Source organism: Electrona antarctica (genome assembly GCF_951216825.1).
Source record: "Electrona antarctica genome assembly, chromosome: 20".
Classification (NCBI taxonomy): domain Eukaryota; kingdom Metazoa; phylum Chordata; class Actinopteri; order Myctophiformes; family Myctophidae; genus Electrona; species Electrona antarctica.
The window spans coordinates 20,382,985-20,401,031 of NC_136801.1; the positions used below are offsets into that span (position 1 = coordinate 20,382,985).

General features: G+C 45.3%; 1 protein-coding gene across 2 annotated transcripts in view; it reads right to left on the bottom strand.

The window, feature by feature from the left end:
* LOC306913113 (cadherin-20-like) overlaps positions 1–14,962 on the bottom strand; it is a 106,210-nt gene extending 91,248 nt beyond the window's left edge. For both annotated transcript variants that reach the window (XR_013788486.1, XM_079489650.1), the window contains exon 1: positions 14,638–14,962. The gene's annotated coding sequence lies outside the window, so the exon portion shown is untranslated. The remainder of the gene's footprint in view (positions 1–14,637) is intronic.
* Between the last annotated feature and the right edge of the window lie 3,085 nt (positions 14,963–18,047).

The following is an 18,047-nucleotide window of genomic DNA, read 5'->3' on the forward strand; positions in this document are numbered from 1 at the left end:
TGAAAACAATTGATTTTAATAAAATAACTGAATTACAAAAATACAGAACAAAGCAGATCTACAAGCAGCTCTCAACGTGTCGCGCCATCCATGTGCATTCATAGGTCCTGCAATAAATAATTAAATGAGATTCGAGGAACATTCATTATGAATGCGTTCCCATTCTTACACGTACAATGTGTATTATTATGTTTTTGCTTAAGTCATGTCTGGCTTTTCAAATATTTAACAGTAGTGGAGCATATAAATTGGAGCAACTGCACACTCCGATCCCTGGGACACAAAATATTAAATATTGTTCAAATGTAGCCACAATAGCAACCCTGTCACGCATACAATATTAGGCCAGTCAAATGCTTGCTTTGGCGTTTAAAGCAGAGCTTACCAATTTACTTTGTATTCTTTTAACACACAAGGATTGAGGTTGTATTACTTCTGCTCCAAAACACTACATAGTAAAACAAGACCAAGGTATTAAAAGACCCGCTAGCAGCCACTAACGGCTGTACTGCTCCATATGTCCAGCCAGACACTTGGCCAAAAGGTGGTGCTAGAGGAAATCAGCTGGGCTCATTCTGCAATGGGCTACATGCATTATGCACACATGCTGTTTTGGAAAGAACTTTCCCTACAAGAACTTTACCGCTGATACTAATGAATGCTCTGTTCCATTCTGGTCAAACAGAGACAGGGTGCTGCTATATTGTGCATGTTGGCTCACTGGAAACACTCTGCTACAACAATGGGTCTCAAAGTGTCAGTCTGGACTACTTGGGGAATTGCAACTATACTTAATTACTTACTTATATAACATCATAACAACAAAGACATTTTATAACTGACTAAGTCATGGTAGTTAACTTATAATGTGCTGTTCCACTGAGATTATTTATGACTAGCACTTATAATACGTCATAAACGTATTACACATGCACAGTCCGCACTTTGTATTGTCATTCCAGTCACCCTCTTCTACTTCTCTCTGCTTGGTCTGTGCCGAGTTTCGATTGTCCGAAATAGAACCAAGCTCCAAAACGCGTTTCAGGGAACAGGCTTTGATGAGTCAACCTTACACCTCCTGGGTGCATTTTCTGACGTGCGCGCCCGATGCTTTCAGAGCCTGTGGGGGAGCATGATAATGCAAGGCAAATCCCACGTGAATCCAGGGGCTATGTGTTATATGTCCAATATTTATTTTTGCCAGCAGTTGTTTTGTAAGAAGCATTTCTTCTTTTCGAGCCATTGCACTTTGTAGTCCTGTGTTCATTCGAGATTCATATTCCATCATCTGGTACAGGGCTGCAGAACTTTCTGATCTCTGGGATGTCTGCTCTTTTTTTTTTTTACTTTGGCACATACAGACTTTAAGAAACATATTCAAAGAGCCTATCACTGATCTGCAGCTGCTCAGTCAGAGTACTACTCTTGTAAGTAAAACACTGAGGGGGAGGCAGGCTCAAGATTTGCCTCAAGTTTCCCTTTGATACCAGCATGTTCCTCTAGGGAAGAGAGCGATCTCAGCTACTGTACGGGTAACTGATCCACTCCCTTAAGTCTACCTTCTCACTAGAGATTGCTGTTGCCACACCTGCTGTGTCCATGGTGGTTATACAACCCCCTCACTCACTCCCCTCTACTTCCACCATTAGGTCTGATCTTCCGCTTGGCTCCTTGGCTTACAAAGAGGGTGCAGGCGCAGGTTATGGGATTTCAAAGGACGATATGCAAAGGTGTCAGGCAGGCAGCGGGAGGTATGGCATTGAGGGAAGGCATTGAGCCTGCCAGTGGTATTGTGGGAGGGAGGGAGGGAGGGGAGGGATGCATACAGGGTAGGAATCAGTGTTGCCATGTCTGCTTATTATAAGCTACTCTGGGCTTGATTTTTTCTGGAAAGTTGCTTGTAAATATTGGTGGTTAAGGATTGCACCACAACTGACCCGGGTGAGCAAAGAAATACTCTGTCAAGACGTGCTGTTTTCAGTTTCGGTCTCTTCCACACAACGCACCCTCGCCTCCTCACATCAGCAGTTACACAGATGGCTCCACGCACTCCTGAGGACACGGAGATCGCATTGCAATATACAGTCCACAAGATCAAAAATGTGATCCGACTGAGCTACTTTGTTTTTAAATCTGGTTATGGCTACATGTTTAAAGATTGAATGTTTTCGATTCTAATCTCGGATGAAAGCCAAAAATGTGTGGGAAAAGTTTTCCGTCACCTCAAACACCTTATTGTTCACGTCTATTTCAGCAAGGGAGAGAGAGAGAGAGAGAGAGAGAGAGAGAGAGAGAACAAATCACAAGAGGAACAGATGTAAGGCTTTACTTTTCGTTCTGATGCGGCCGTTTGCCGTATTGATCGGTTATAGAAGAACGGGTGGAGTGGAGTGGAAACAGTTTACTGTATATACAGGGTTTACTCCTGTCAACGAGAAAAACTATCTCGGCCTCGCAACACAGCCATGCTCGCGCTATCAAGGCTCAAGTTGCATCTCCTCCCCAGAGAGGGTGGAAAGAAAAGTAAGTTCTCCACATTCACATCAAATGACTACGTCTTGACCCTCATGGGTCAAGACTCAGTCAGACACAGCTGCGGATGATGGGGGTGATAAATGCAGCATGAGGGCCCCCGCGAGAAGTGTGGGCATGTTGGTGCGTGCATGTATGTGTGTGTGTGTGTGTGTGTGTGTGTGTGTGTGTGTGTGTGTGTGTGTGTGTGTGTGTGCGTGCGTGTGTGTGTGCATGTGTGTGTGTGTGTGTGTGTGTGTGTAGCATGGGGGCAATTTGTATGCTGTGTCGGGGGCGGGTGTTTTTCAGTGAGGTACATGGATGTGTGTGTGTGTGTGTGTGTGTGTGTGTGTGCATGTGTGTGTGTGTGTGTGTGTGTGTGTGGCATTCGGATGTCGGCGTTTGCATAAAAGCCAAGGCATCTCAGCGCCCCACTGCGCAGCACCTGATCTTGCGGCTTGCCTTTCATCTTCACATCTGTAGGCAGGCTGCCATGGACCCCGTATCATTTACTACATCACACCTGTTGAGATGAATTTGATACCTGACGATAATGGACTCGACTTCAAAGAGGGAGGGAGGGTGACAAAGAGAGATACAGCCACAGAGAGAGAGAGAGAGAGAGCCTTTTCCGTTTCTTGTTTCCAAGCGGTCACATATCACCAGCAATGTACAAGTGATGTACTACGTATTGTAAATGCATTCACTCAAACCACAGAGTGGCACTCCCACAGATGAGAGTGCATGTGCATATGCTTATGCACCGCCAAATGCGAGCAGGCACATATCCCAGGTGCTTGTGCAATGTACATACTGCACACACACACACACACACACACACCTTTAAATTGAAGATATTGAAGCTGGAGCCGATCCAGTGGGTAGAGGCGGGGGAGAGGGGGGGTGGGGGGGTGGGGGCGGTTGGTGAAGATAGGGGAGGGCAAGATATATGATAGAGAAGTGGAGTTAGGCTGGAGAAAGAGAGAAGGAGAGAAAAGGAAAAAAAAGAGAAAGTGAGCATCGGTTTGCCAGAATGCTGTGAGCTGTACAGGAATCCTAATGGATCTCACCGTCAGATTTATTGTGACTCATCCCACAACCCCCCCCCCCCCCCCCCCCCCCCACTGCAATAGGAGTGCACTAAAGAAAAGGGAAAAGAAAAGAGGAGAAAATAAAAAGGAAAGTTGACTGTGAGGGAGTACGCCTCCAGAGACCTTGAGTGTAACCTTGCACCCGTGGTTGTGCTTCTCTTTGCACCCATTGGTTGCGGTTTCGTGGTTGGACAAAAATCCTCTCTTCTCCAGCCACTACCATTGAAATAACATGTTTTTCCAGTTGCTTCATATTGATAGAGAGAGAGAGTGCACTCAATTGTTATTTTAAACTTGGTGTCAGTAAAAAGGAACATCACAGGTGCAGCATGGCGACTGGGCATATCATGTTTGTTTTTAGTTTTTTTGCTGGTTAGTCAGTCAGGGACCAATCAGAAGGCCGACAAAGGGTATTGAGCCAGAGAGTACACTGGTGGCCACAGTTTTTAGGACCAATTAAAAGTAATCAGTATACTCCAGGGTTCACAGTATTTCATATAGGCCTACACATACATACATACATACATACATACATACATACATACATACATACATACATACATACATACATACATACATACATACATACATAGTATATATATAAATCACACCTGTGTGAACTGAACGGGGCAACTATACATGTATTGTTATAGTTACTGTACTGTATTGTAGTGTACTGCACCTGTACTGTACTGCACTGGGATTATTTTATGGGAAAAATCTTTGAGAAATGACAAGTTACCGTATGGGGGTCCCCGGGGGGTCCCCAGAACATGAAATTTGTTCTCCACATTTGACCCATCTCTTGGAGCGGTGAGCCGCAGCGTGCGGCGCGCTTGGGCATCATTAGTTGATTTGTTACCCCAATCCAACCCATTGATGCTGAGTGCCAAGCAGGGAGGCATTGGGTCCCATTTTTACAGTCTTTGGTATGACCCGGCCGGGGATCGAACCCCCAACCTCCCAGTTTCAGGGCGGACACTCTAACCACAAGCAGAGGCGTCTGGGAGAAATGCGAGGCCCTGTGCGATATTTGGGGGGGAACAATGTGCGCGCGCATTAGCGCACATTAATTAATTAATACTTACTTTTGCGTGAGAGAGAGAGAGAGAGAGAGAGAGAGAGAGAGGACGACCTCTCATGTGTGACTAATTATTTGAAATAAAACCTTTTTTGTCCACACACAGTCCTACATGACATGATGGCATACCTTTTCACTTCACTCGAGTGCTGACTGCCGAGTCGTTTTGTTTGTGACCGGGAGCGGTTGTGCACTCAACTAGCCTACATGTGTTCAACTTGTTTTTGTTTCGTTTCCAGTGTGTGTATAATTCGACTGCGTTGCGCGGTGGCGCGGCCGATCTCCAAGCTCACAACGCGTCGCGCTGCAACGCATTGTGAGCTTGTAGATCTGCTCTAATTCTGCAGCGCAAGCTAGCACGGCACTGCGCAGCGCAAAGGGGGACAACAGGGGGCCCCACGACCGGACGGCCGGTCGTTGCTTAACGGGAGGCTGAATAAGTGACGCCGGTTGGGAGGAGGAGGCGACGCGCGGCCGTCGGAGGCCCCCCTGGGGGGCGGCTCCAAGCCGACCGCAGCTTAAATAGGTGAAAAATTCACTGCGACGGAACGGGCTGCGATGCGATTATTGTTTCTTAAAAAAAAAACACTGCCTAGCGCGAGTCCTCGCATGCGCGAGGCCCTGTGCGGCCGCACCATTCGCACTACCCTTAAAGCGGCCCTGACCACAAGGCCACTCTCTGGACACACAGCTGCGTAATGGAGCGAAGGCACCGGTCACAAATTATTTCATTGGTTCCCATTTTGAGAACCAATGAATTAAGCTACACCCGGCCCCCATCCCCCCCCCCCCCCCCCCATTCCCTCTTCCCCCTTTGGTCGCCGTAGGTGGATTGGTTTTAAAAAATAAAAACGTAGAGCGTAATGACGACCAGAGCAGAAAACCATGATTGCATTCCTCATCGCCGTGATTTCAGTCGATGAGGCTGACGGGCTAGAAGGAACAGGTCTGATGAACTCACTCTTTGATGAACTTCAAATGGTGGTTCAGGTTCACAAACGCACGCAAACACATGAACTTGTGATTAGCACCGTGCGCACTCTCCTGCACCCTCACACATTAAAAGACAAGGTTTTTGGTATGCGCCCACATGGCTTCAGAGAAGACGGCTCATCTCTTAATTTATAAATTGATTTCTACACGCAGCCTTGAAAGTTCCTCTTCGAATTCGTGCCAGCACACAGGGGCCATTCGATAATTTTTTTGTTTCTGCCTATTGCTTTTAAGCAAATGTCATATTTAATAGATGCTTTGACTGAGAGATCTCTCTGGGGGAGAAGAAGAAAAGAACAAAAGATTGTTTTCTTAATCCCAAGAGTCAGGTGACTAATTCACTAATTGAAAATGAAACAAAAACATTGACATTTGTGATAGATCTCCACTAAAGTGCAACACTGGCACACAAACAGAACGCATCATGTGTACACATACAAACTAAAGAATACACGTGTGAAATATGTTCCATTAAGTAGGACAAAACGGTGTAGAGAGACGATGACCGCTGCGGAGAAATGCAGTTTTTACAGCAGCCAGAATAACAACAAGGTGCATTATTAATCATAAAGGAAAGAGAACGTTGCCGCTGAAGTCAGTTGGATTCATGTTTTGTTGATGTGAATTACAGGTGAGTCATCATCGTGCTGGCACTTAAGTATTTTCTGTAACTACTCGTGACGGAACGTTCCGCCAATTAGAATCCAACCGGCAACTGCTCCTGGCGGAACGCTCCGACATATGAGCTTTATTATTGATATCAAACAGGATCGCTGATTTCTTTCTCTTCTTTTTTTTTGCTTGGCCTTTCCTTCTTTAGCGATCCTAGACCGGTTTCGCACATGCGCACTGCCGTTCACTTCTTATATCTTCTTGTATACAGGCTGACTAAAAAGCTGAATAACTCTAAATCTACGGAGCTATTTCAATGGTAGTGGATGGAGAGAGAGGATTTTTGTCCAACCACGAAACGGCAACAAATGGTTGCGAAGAGGGGCAGAACCACGGGTGGGACTTGACAAAGGGTGAATTGCTCCACTCCGTTTGCGGAGAGGAGTCCATGGGAGTCCGCAACGGTATGCTGCCACTATAATCAATGTTCTCTCCTCCACGTCATCAGCGCCCATACCCTAGGTGGGATTGGCGAAAAGGGCCGTTCTGTGTGGAGTTTTCATTTTATTCCCCGTGTCCCCTATAGGGTATTTACCCTCACAAAAAAACATGCAGAAATCCTGGTCTCTATACTGCCTCCCCCTGGCCAGCCAGGGCGCGTGATGGAGGGGAAAGGAACTGGTTGGAATAACGTGTTCCTTCCACATGCTACGTCCAACCAGGGAAACTCCCCCCCGGTGATAAGAAGCGGCCTGCTCACTCCTCATGCATTGAAGGAAGCATGAGCTCAGTTCGGGGCTCTCCCCAGGCTGGCAGAGCCATGTTTAGGCAATTGGCACCGGGTGAAAAATTGGTTCCAAAATCGTGGGATATATTTTTAAATTAAAACAAAAAGAAAAAAAGAAAGCTAGCTAACCAAGCAAACGTGTAAAATAATATACAGAAGAAAGGAGGCAACATTTTTGAAAATTGAAAATCGACATGCTATCATCGCCTATTTTCACAATATTTATTTGCGGAACTGGGTAAAAAAAAAATGTAGTTCAAATTATTATTTTGGGTGGTCGTGGCCTGAAAGGTTTGAGAACCACTGAGATAGATTGCACCAGGCGGGTGTTGGCGCCTGGCCAAGCTGGATGCCCCATAGAGACTATAGAGAGGATTCAGAAACTCAGTTTCCATGGCGGTATCGAGGCAAGAACTTGACCTCAGTCTGCGCCCCAGACTTAGTAGATTCTGGCTATTTGTGTCAAAACGTTCCCCCTAGTATAGTGAGCACTCGGATTCAAGTGGTTAATAATTGCCTGCCTCCTGAAGCCCCCCCGACAGTAAACTACTAGATGAGAAGATGTTTACAGGCCTCTGTACAGTGTACACACAAGCCTTTTCTCACCTGGAGCTATAAGGTGTGCAATTAATGTTGATAGAGAGGAGATCTGGCTGGATAAGAGTACTACACACACACATACTGTGTGTACACATGCACACGCACGCAGACAGTTTCCATATTCTCTGATTCTCTCTAGACCGGATATGCAACCTGGCAAAAGCAAATTGATCCCAGTGTGTGACGGGAGGATAATTTCAGTTTATTATCTCGATGATTTGAAATCATTCTCCAATATACAATTGTGTAAATTATACAAATGATAATGTTGTATATCGTCCCATCCATACAATGAGAGAAAAATCAACAAAACCTAATATAAAGAATAGACCTAACAAGTCGGGGAAATGTGAGGTGGTTCAAATATCTCAAGAAGCAACAGCTTGATATTAGTATGACATGGCAAACGGACATAAGATATGCATTGTACTTTTCTGTTCTTACTTCCATTGTAGTGGCTTGGAAATACCTGCTGAAACCCTTTTTTACCCATCAATAGCACAGATGGGTGAGTTCCAGTGCCAACAATAGGATCAGGTGAAAAGGGGAATGATAGTGTGTGTGTGTGTGTGTGTGTGTGTGTGTGTGTGTGTGTGTGTGTGTGTGTGTGTGTGTGTGTGTGTGTGTGTGTGTGTGTGTGTGTGTGTGTGTGTGTGTGTGTGTGTGTGTGCGCGCGCGCGCACGTGCGTGTCTGCGTGTCTGCGTGTCTGCATGCGTGCGTCTGCAGAACATTATTATTTAATAATAAGGACAGACACCATTTCCACGGCGACAGTGTTTCTGCGAAGAAACCCGCGGGGCTGATATGCCTCTATTTTTCCTGCCCAATTTCACTCATTATGCCATTGATTCTGGAATATCACTGCCGGTATCACTTTACACAGGGAGACAACAGTGCTGCGAACACTGCCCAGTGACCCCAATGCGCCGTTTCCATGGAACTGAATCAGTTGAGGTAATATGACACCGACGGCAGCCCAAATACTTACCACAGGCAGGTGTACAAGCTTCCCTCCTACGCCGCACGCACGCGCAGTCGCGCACACACCCCAGACCACAACAATGCCAGCAGTGTCCTTATTACATATGCGCAGACGCACGCACGCACACACACGCACGCACACACACGCACACACGCACACACTTAACTCTCTCTCTATTCAAAGGTGCCTTATGGTACACCCATAAAGCTCGATCAAGCCCGTGGCCCTGCAGTCATTCAATTAAGAATTTACTGGGCTATTGATTTCAACACACAAGCGAAGCCTCTCGCGTCCCGGAAACAATACAGTGTTACAGAACCCCCTTTTTCACTGACAATGATGGCGAGAGGGGGCATGGAAAATGCTAACATTTATAATAGACAAACACCTGCCAGCCAATCCCACCCCCCACGTCTCCCCCAGCACCTGTATATTGACGCTTTATTCATCTGAACTTTACAAAGGCTATTGAAATATTTAATCTGGCCTCGCTATATTTTTAACTGCAACGGTAGCTGTGCATTCTCTTTGATGTCCCAGCGGATGAATTAACAATGATGTGTTTGTTTAAGATGGGATGGGATTGATTTACCTTCAGATCAGAATTCACCACGCACGTCAACATTAGTTTTTGTTTTTTGTATCCATGGGGTTGAGTTAAATGGTTGTTTTGAGAGCCAGTCATCTTTTGATCTCATCTTTTCTTTTGTTGGAAAAGAGACAACCAAGCATGATTGAGTTGCTAGTTGCTACAGTGTACGATAATAACGATGATAGGCTATATTGATTTGGAACAGAAAGGCTATTGTCAGCCCTGATAAAGACCGGTATAGGTCGAAACATGTCGGTTTAATAACGTTTTCCTCCTTTTTAACTAGTGTGCCCGGATCTCCACTTTTTTCTATACTGTAGATGTAGATAAACTAACAACTGGCTTTGTTAGTTTACGTGTCTGTTCGTACCAAAAAATGAGCATGGTTGCTATGGTCACCCAGTTCACACGGGTGTGATTTCATTACGTCAGACATTACGTCAGACCACAGTTGATCAGTCTATATAAGACCTTACACCACTCAGTTCACACGGGTGTGATTTTTATATTGTATATACCTGCACATCTCCTGAGCACCTGGTTCCTTCCTTGCCTCTGCCAGGAGGCTATTGTTGTTGAAAAACTGTGATCGAACTACAGCGGAACGCAAAATTGATAGAGATGACGCACACATGCTGTAGAACGTGACTGGCTTTGTCAGGGTTCTGTGTACTGCTCAAATGGAATTGCTTCAGGTGCCATACAAGGCCATTCATGAACAGAAGTTCAACATCACAACATATTTATGTGCGGCATGTATAGCGTAAAGACAGGCTGTGCCTGAATGCATTGTATGTGACTGATTAGCAGACTATTGTCTGTCGGCGGCTGACATGGACAGGCATGGACAGAACGTGGACAGGACAATTACATCCGCCAGGCTGCGTGATTGACAGAACCGACTGATTCCCCACACTCATGCGCCTTGTCACACATGCAATTTGTCTGTGTACCAGACAAATGTGCCCAAACAAATCGCTCAAGACAGACACTGAATCAATACATTCTGTAACAAAAAAAGGATTGCACAGATTTGACAACAAGAGGCAACACAACACCAACCTGTTGCAACACGCAATAACACAGATCTGTATTCACCAAGCTCATTCCAAAACTTCAGACTTTTGTCAAAGTTACCATTTATGAAGAGAAGCAAAAAAAGAAACAGTGGATACATTAGCCAAATGTATAGTGAACACCATAGTAGTCAGTGAAGATGACGTCAAGAACTGTTACAGTTCAAATATTCATAATATCGCATTTTAAATTGCAATTGCAACATAAAGTAAGAAAGATAATTCATATTGTGCAGCCCTACATCTACAGTAAGTAAGTGTTATATACATATATATACCTTTCGAGAAGCGAAAGGGCAAGGTCGCATGCACGTATCCGCCTCGTTGACGACAGACTGCTGGGCGAGCGCTGGTGCTTTGGCATGGGGGGTCAGATCAACATGGAATGAATTCTGTACTGGCCATATATGTCTTGAGTGTACAGGGTTTGATGAGGGCCCAGGTAGGGTCGGGCCTTCATTTTAGGGTCGGGCCTTAAAAAAACAGGGCTAAAAACGGCCATAGCCAAATGTGGCCAAATGTGCCCAGAATGTGAAGACCTCATCACATTTGTGATGACGGCTATGGCCGTTTTTAGCCCAAGGAGTTTTTTTTGTGCAAAACTAATGCTTGGAATGTATTCAGAATTATGAAAACCGCCTAGTTGGACATGTCACATGCTACTTAAAGCATAATGAAATTGTCATTTTTGCCAGGATGTTAATGGTAGGGTCACATATAAACTCCTATAAGAAAATGCTCAATGCCAACAGCTGGTCAGCAAGTGGATTCATGAATGTATATAGACAATATTTTTAGGCCGCACGCACCGCGCGCACACGCACACACACACACACACACACACAGCCTACTGTATCAAAACTTTGAACAGACTCAAAAGACAGACCGGGTGTAACCTATGATTAGGTGTCTATCAATGGAACTGCTGCATTATGTGTAGCATGATTAACACCTTGAGGGCCCGGGCCTATATAATCCATTAATAAAATGTGCCCATCGTTTATAGCGCCCGGACCACTTTTACCGACGGACCGGATGTTGTTGTGAATGTGTGTAGCAGCTAACAATAGCCACACCACTCTAGAGTCGATCGACAACAACGGGAGGTAAGAATAAATCTATCGCAACTAGCGACTGGACAGCGGAGGGCCGTCAAACACAGGATCTTTTTTCATAATTAGACGGGATGAATGTTTTAAGATTTTCGTTGTCGTCAGCTAAACAGGCAGGGAACATTTTTGATGACGTGTCACTGTTGTGCAACACCGAGGATTACGCAACAAGCGCCTCTAGGCTGTAGAGCGATGCGATCAGTTTTCATAGCACTAATTTGACGGAGATTAATCAATGTCCGTCTCGGGCAAATGACCGTGCACTTGAACTTGACGCTGATCTCCGTCCTGCGCCTCCAAGGTGTTAACTGGTGATTAGGTCTCTTGTTGATTCCGAAAGGTCATGTTGCACCTGATCCCTTTCTCAGGCAGATACATAATACGACAACAGCAGCGAGTAGAATTTCACACGCAGACCAAGAAGCTTGTTCACTGATATTGCGGTTGCGGATCAGGGGACTTACCGATATCCTCCATTAGTTCTCCTCTAAAATGTGGCATGTGGACAAACTTTAATACGCCTACATTTTTTATGTCCCCATCTGATCTTGTAATGTATAAGGCGACAAATCATCCACTGCGGTCGTGGTCAGCAACCGTAGAGTTCGACTGATATCGGTCAGGTTTTTTTTACTGGCTAATGTTAGCCTGTCATAGATCACTATATCACTATCACTGTACATACCAAATATGTCCCAATATGAAAAACATGCTTGGGGTGATTTAGAGTACATTTCCAGTTAAGTTTACTGTTTTATTATGTGTTGAATGTTTGAAAACAACATCTGAGGGATCATTGCAAAAGGTTGGTAGGTATGGGTGCATGTGCGTGCGAGCGCTTGTGTGTGTGTGTGTGCGCGTGCGTGCATGCGTGTACACGCACATGTGCACGTGTTCTTGTCATGCAAATGATTGTTGTTTTAATCCCAATGTGTTCAGGGGCCAGCAAAGGCACTCTAAATCTCTCTTTAAAGAAAGGTGACCTGGTGAGGCCTACAGCTTCAATTTCTATCCCCACTCTGCAACTGTTGAAGCAGCATTATTACTTTCTCTTGGTCTCGGGTCAGAAAGATGATTGACAGCGCATCGACAAAGATGGAGATGGACGCAGTGAGAGGGGGGGTGGGGGGGCTAGTGAACCAGGGAAGAATACATGTAGTAGCTGCTTAATGAATTCGGGCTGCAGTGCCTTCTTCACAATGAAATCTTTATCCGCGAGGGATGAGGCAGCTAGGGGCTTGGCAGGAGGAGGAGAGGGTGAAAAATAGAAATCCCACTGTCCTCCGCTGGCTCTGCCTCTTGTCAGCTGCCTTGGTTACTGGGTCGGCTGCCAGCAAGAGAGCCCCCACCAGCACTGCTCCCGTCGTCATCCCCCTTTTCTTCCTCCTCTGTCCCCCTCTCTCTGTCACCCCTCTCTCTCTTTCATGCACGTCTTTTTTTTGCACCCCTATACCACTCACTCTGCCACCTAAATTACTCTGTCCTTCATTGTCCCCCCCCCCACCACACACACACCGTTGTCCAATGCCACTTTTCTCTCTCTCTCTCTCTCTGTACAAGTCTCTGTGTTTGTTTATTGACACGTTTGTTCTTCCACACCTCTTGTGCCTTTCTTTTCCCCATCATCTGTCTGTCTGTCTGTCTCACTTCAGCTGACACTGTCTTGTGCCTCCCTGTTGTGTTGTCCCATGCTCTCGCTTCCCAGTTTACAGCCTCCATCTCTGTAACCGCCACTTATTTCTCTCTGCTCTTCATCTATGCTATAAAATCACATGTCAGATTTCACTCACACACACACACACACACACACACACACACACACACACACAATGGTATGGCAATTGTGCCCTTCTCCCCAACACATTCACTCTTAATCTCGCCTCGCCTCTCTCTCTCCCTGAACCTATACTTCGTTCGTACTTGTCTCTCATTCAGCCCTGCTCTCTCACCGTCTTTTTCTCTCGTTCGTATGTCTTTATTTCCATTATAGTTTTTTCTATTTTCATTTATAGGCTATCCCGCGGCCACACAGCCAACTCAAGGTATGGCCACTGAGCCAACTTGGGGACCAAACGCAAGGACAACACAAGAGATGGTCACGGCCACACAGCCAACTCAAGGTACGGCCACGGAGCCGACTTGGGGACCCAACGCAGCTCCTCCAAGGAAAACAAACAATTTAACGGAGCTGAACGTGAATCCCCCCCCCCGCCCCCCCTTTTTTTTTTTCCCCTCACTGTATATTTTTCTTTTCCCTTTTTACCTCCTTTTTGATGAATTCTTTTTTGATGAATTCCTGTTCTGTCTATAGAAGTGTCTATTTGTACGTCTCTAAATGTTTTGATGATTTGAACATGGTGGACCCTGTTGGAAACAAGTGTAATGCTTAATTGGGTCGTCCACTCACAGTTAACAGCCTTTGTATTGAGTTTGTGCTTGAAATGTACTGTAATTCTGCAAACTGTTAATAAATTCTTCAATCAATCAATCAATCAATCCCTTATTCTGGTTTGGCTCCCACACGATAATGATTTGTTCTTCTCCAGACCTTATCCCATTACCACAGTCACACTGCACTTTCACCGTGTCCCCCCTCTACAAGGTCTATAGGCTACCCTATTCCCTCTCCATCTGAATCCTGTTTCAAATCTATCTACGTCAAACTTCTGTTTCTGTCTGTCTATTCATCCATCCATCCTCTCTGTAACTACATGCACGCTCTCCTCTCGCTGCATGGGACACAGGTGGATCAAACAGACCAATTAACATGTTGCTTCTAATTCCAAAACAATACACACACACACACACACACACACACATAGCAGGCGCTGCTTTTCAATAGACACTGTCAAAGAGACACGTGTCTACTGTACATTTCAATCATCCCTATTTTGAGCACAATATCTCATATAGGCGCAGATATTCAACACATTTAAAAAACGGACAAATAGAATATCAGTGATGCTCCTCCAACCAGCACATATAGCCCACACTTACATGTCAACTTTTCCTTTTGAGATTGGTAAATATATTTCTTTTAAAGGGCTATTGGTTTTATATTTGCGCAGACATAGGCTAGCCTATAAGTAAGTGCATTTCAGACCGTTACCATCAGCACCCAAGGAATGGCAGTTGTTGCGTTTACTTTGCCAACTCACACTAGGACAAGTAGGCTTAAGACATATAGACAAAGTCTTACCTGTTAACGGTCTCGGCGGCGCCGCCAATGCAGGTTATTCACAGCAGCGTCTGTTCAGAGCAAAGTTAACTTCGCGGTCAGCAATGCCGTTTTAAAATTCTTCCTGGATTCTCTCTCGGCACCTCGGACTATAGTGTCAGCTGTTCTCGCACCGTAGCGAATCCTGTCAAGTTTGGAGGCTGCGTGCTTCTTTCTGGTCTTCTAAGAGTCCCAGTCAGATGAACGCTAGCTGTTATTGAGCAGCTGGAGCCTGGATGAAAATGACCGTTGGAGAATAACGAACCACCGTTGCGCTCTCCGCTCTCCTCCTGTCCTGCGCGCTATACTCTCCTCCTCTCCCTGTTGCTCAGAGGAACGAGTGAGTGTTTAAACCTAAACAAACTGTCATGTGCAGGTGAAGGGTAGCCCCTCCCCCTCCGTGACACACACTTTCTCTCTCTCTCTCTCTCTCTCTCTCTCTCTCTCTGTTATAAAAATGTTAAATAGATAGTACGGTCTACAGTAGCCTATATATGTAACCTATGTGTTTACGTAACAAAACTATACATTTCTACCAATAGTTTCCAGCAGTTATCAGCCACTGAAGCACATTGCCATCTCTGTATTTTGGAATTTGTTTTCACTGTTTTCATCTCTGCCTAGGTGGGGGTTTTTTTTGGCGGGGACTTTTGGGCTACCAAAGCAAACAGTGAAAATAACAAAATTAGTCTACAGAGATTGTGATTTGACAAATTGAATTAAATTAGAAAAAAATCACAGTGTGAAGTGAGGGGCGCTCTCATCATACATCATCATACATCCATCACATTCCATGCTCACCCGTTTGGCCCCTTTATGTTGTGAAAACACCCCATACTTGTCATACCTGTCAGTGAGGAGCCCCACCAGGAAGACGTAGAGCCTTATTCGTACTCCTCCTGCCCAACACTCCCTTCTAGGTGCCACCCCAGCCCGTAGTAGCCTTGCCGAGCCATGATCGAGGCCCATAGGGCAGGAGCCTATCTCCTGTTTCTGTAGCGTGAGGCAGCTTGATGTACAAGTACACCCCCTGCCCCTGGACATGACGCTAGTATGTCGCAGGGACTTACCCCCAATCCAACCCTTGATGCTGAGTGTCAAGCAGGGAGGCACTGGGTCCCATTTTTAGAGTCTTTGGTATGACCCGGCTGGGGATTGAACCCCGACCTCCCAGTCTCAGGGCGGACACTCTAACTACTAAAAATGCACTCTGTCGAGGTGCCAACTTCGGCCTACTGTATGGCCTACTTGTGTAGGCGAGTATAGGAGAGATGGCCTACTTGTGCGCAAGCAGAGCACGCAAGTACTGCTACTAACTAATGTCTATTACAACTGCTGTTCTAAATCCTTTAGATCCGTTATTGACCTTATACCAACCTTGAAACGTACCTTAGTTACGTCACCATCAACAGCCAATAAGCGACCACCATTCTTACCCCGACACACACACACACACACACACACACACACACACACACACACACACACACACACACACACACACACACACACACACACACACACACACACATGCCCTCAGGGCGTCTTACTGGTCTTAAAATGTAATTTAAAACTAAAAGTGTATGATTCAAAATAGTCCTTTAACCATAATTCCATCCTCATGTGTAACGTCCTATTGTTCTATGAGACAGGAATTTTAAAAGTCAATGTCAAGTGGGATTGATTGATTTACGTGATGTCGGGTCGTGACGCGTCCGTGGATAAAGGACACGGACATCGTTGCTGTCTGGCAGAAACCTCTCATCTCCATATTATTTTCTTTTGAAGGGCGCTAGCCACTCCTATGTCCAGCTTTTGGTGTATGTGCACAAACTTTGTCCTATACACAAACATGAAATTCCCATTGACAATGAATGGACAATTTTACTCATAGTGTCTATTTTATGTCATGATGATGTATGATGAGTGTAGTGAAGCTCGCCGCTAGCCCCTCCTATATACAGCTTTTGTCCCCACACGTCTCAATATTTGCCATTGACAATGAAAGGAGAAAATTAGGTAAAATGTCCGCCAAATATGACGTAAATTTAACCAACCAATCACATAAATGATGTTGTTCATGAGATGATGTATGATGATGTATAATGATAAGAGCGCCCCTCACTTCACACGGGTGTGATTTTTATTAACGCCCTACTTGATCATACTAAAGCAGGGGTAGGCAACCTGCTGCTATAGAGCCACATGTGGCTCTTATATAAGAGGTTTTCTTTTTTTTTTCTTTTTAAGTGGTGTAACCACTTAATTAAGTGACTATGTGTGTGTGTGTGGGTGGGTGGGTGGCTGGCTGGCTGGCTGGGTGCGTCTGAGCACGAAAACAGCATGGTTGTTTTTGTATTCTTTCCTATTTCTTAATTTGGATCCTGAAAAGTGACAGTTTTGGACATACAGTATGAAATTTCCACCCGACAAAGACGGCACAATGCACATTATCCACATAAATACATTATCCACAGTCTAGAAACACTAACTTGCACACATACAGTGCACGCACATGCACACTTGATCACACAGTGGTAGACTGACAGCATATGGCATATGAAAAAAGGAGGGCCAATCCAGTTGAGCCACACTAAATCGTAGAAATTTCCAGAGACCATGACGGCCCCACATCGACATCTGCCGACAAACTGTACAAAGTTTGGGATTGATCAAACCCCGATACAAACGTGAACCGTCCTCGAAAGTCGAAACTCAACTCGGAACACGGAGCTTCGCTGCAACAACGAGCATTTCAGTTGTTTCATTGATTTGGGAGAAACTCTAGTCTACACGGATGTGTGCATGTATCCCACCAAATTATTCATCAGCCTGCTTGTGGAGAAACAATCCACAGCGAGATGAGAACTGAACTGAGAGAATTGGGTGTCTGACTGTCGAGATAAAACTCAACAATGAAATGCTTTTTTCCGTCTCTTTGTTCTCCCATCTGGTATTTTTTGAGTTCTCGGACCCAGAATCAATTCCTACGTTTTGTTGACAGCTTGCTGTTGCAGTTCTCTGTGATGATGACCACGCCGGCAGTGCACCAGGATCACACTGCTCTAGTTCCCCCATGGCTGTGTCTGATTCTGCCATCCCAAAACTCTGAGAAACTTCCCAGCTGACAGTGGGTATTGACAGTGCAGCTCACACATGCCAGTATGCACACTGGGATCCTTCCGATCTCAATCTACCACATACAGCAGAGCAGAGCGTGCCGTGACACCCTAGGGTGCCTTGACCGAAGTCCAGGGGTGCCACGGAATACTTTGATAATAAGTGACCAGATTTGACTGAGGGGCTATATATATATTTTTTCATGTCATATGAAAGTAGGGAATCATAGCTTCAAATTCAGTTGAGTTGAGAAAACAGGCTTGAAAGGTTCA